The sequence below is a fragment of the Corvus hawaiiensis genome, chromosome 6, assembly GCF_020740725.1.
Source record: "Corvus hawaiiensis isolate bCorHaw1 chromosome 6, bCorHaw1.pri.cur, whole genome shotgun sequence".
Lineage (NCBI taxonomy): Eukaryota > Metazoa > Chordata > Aves > Passeriformes > Corvidae > Corvus > Corvus hawaiiensis.
The window spans coordinates 66,087,138-66,088,800 of record NC_063218.1 but is presented as its reverse complement, the minus strand read 5'-3'; the positions used below and the strand labels follow the sequence as shown (position 1 = coordinate 66,088,800).

The following is a 1,663-nucleotide window of genomic DNA, read 5'->3' as shown; positions in this document are numbered from 1 at the left end:
GTACACAATAGACAAGCGACGCAACACGCACTGGGACTGCTCTGCCCTGCGCACCTCAGCATTGTGATCAAACGTGAGAGTTTTCCATTATGCGGGCTAAGGCGCCCCTTCTTGGGTATCCCCATCTCCAAAGCTGACTCAAAACTCCCTCCCAGAGAGCCCCGACCCGACACGCCGCTTTCATTCCCTCCGTGGGTCATATCCCTCAACTTATCTCTCGGACGTCTGGGGATGTGAATCTTCCTGGGGAGCAAAAGAAGGCCGCCTCCCGCCGTCCCAGAAGCTCCTGCCATTGCCAGGCTGTTGTCTCTCAGTCAGCTACAATAAAGAAAACCGAACATCAGTACACGAGCTTAGTGGCACACCGGCCAAAACCCAACAATTCCACTACTCACTGTCTCCTAAAAAGGCCAGGGTCCTCGGGCCGCACGCTTCAGCCAAGCTCCGAGGCCAACGCCATCATCACAGGGTATACCTGGGTTGAGTGGAGACGAGCTGATGTGGCATGACTGAAACTTGAGTAGGCCCTCGCTCCTCCTCCCTCCCTCCCTCCATCCCCTCCTCCCTCCCCGACTTGCCGCAACTCCTCGGCCGTTGCCAAAGGCCACCCGGACAGTACCTTCACATGGAAAAGGTAAAGGCTTCGTCGCAGAGTCCCACGATACTTGCAGAGTACTCACGAGGGCGGTGAGACACATCCGGCGGCCGGTCGGTGAGGGGTTTTGGTGTACTACAAGTGGACCGCCTGAAACACACAAATGACAATGGATGCTTAGAGCTGTACCAGAACTTGGCACCCAAGGAATAACAAGTGGTTCTTACCACCAGTGACTTCTTACCTCGTTCACTTGACCTTGACTGCTGAGATCTGGCTTTATCTCCTCCTAAGAACAAGGACAAAGAACAATGCTGTAACACAGCCACCATATACACTTGCTCTGCAAACACAAACGGTGACCGACCTTCATGTGGGAACCTCCTCACCCGGTATGGGGCGCTCTGCCACGGATTCTAATCCGTCTGCATCTGCAAGAAAGTGATGACAAAAGTCAAAGGGCCGCACGAGAACTTAACAGCTCCAGCCATCTTGTGTCAATCTCGGAATATCATCTAGAGGCCAGACTACACCCTACATTACAGATTTAAAGGCCTTGGGCCTTGTTCTATTACACCTATATGCCAGGGTATGCAACAGGGCAGAGCAGCTCTGGGCCAAACCCACGCAGGCACCCGTGACACAGGAGATGACAAACAAGGGGATGCAACAAAGAGAGAAAACTCTGGGCTAGATGATCACAAGGACCGAGCAAATGAGGAATGAGATGACCTAGGCGAGACCGACGGGGAGCCAAGGAGGCTGCACGAACCCTGGCAGAAGAGGATGATAACAGAAGGACTTATTCCAAGAACTGCAAAGACGGATGCCCGAGAATTGGACGGGCGGAATCCTCTAGCTATCTTCGCATTCTTACAAGTCCTCATCCCCTATAATGGATCGTTGCAGTGCACAGCTGTCGATGCAGCTCAGAACAAGACCTGAAAAGACACCCGACTCAATGTCGCTGAAGAGAGACGTGATGCTGATGCACCTCCAAGCTCACGAGTCAAAGGATCAATGGTATCAGCACCGCACTGAGGAACACCAAGAACAGAGACGCTAAGA

The 1,663-nt window shown here is 53.1% G+C and overlaps 1 long non-coding RNA gene across 1 annotated transcript; it reads right to left on the bottom strand.

Moving 5' to 3' along the window:
- Positions 1 to 461: 461 nt before the first annotated feature.
- On the bottom strand, positions 462 to 873 carry LOC125327437. Its single transcript, XR_007204252.1, has 3 exons — positions 840 to 873; positions 620 to 745; positions 462 to 475 (listed from the first exon to the last, which is right to left on the bottom strand). It is a non-coding gene; the product is annotated as an uncharacterized LOC125327437 (long non-coding RNA).
- Positions 874 to 1,663: the final 790 nt, after the last annotated feature.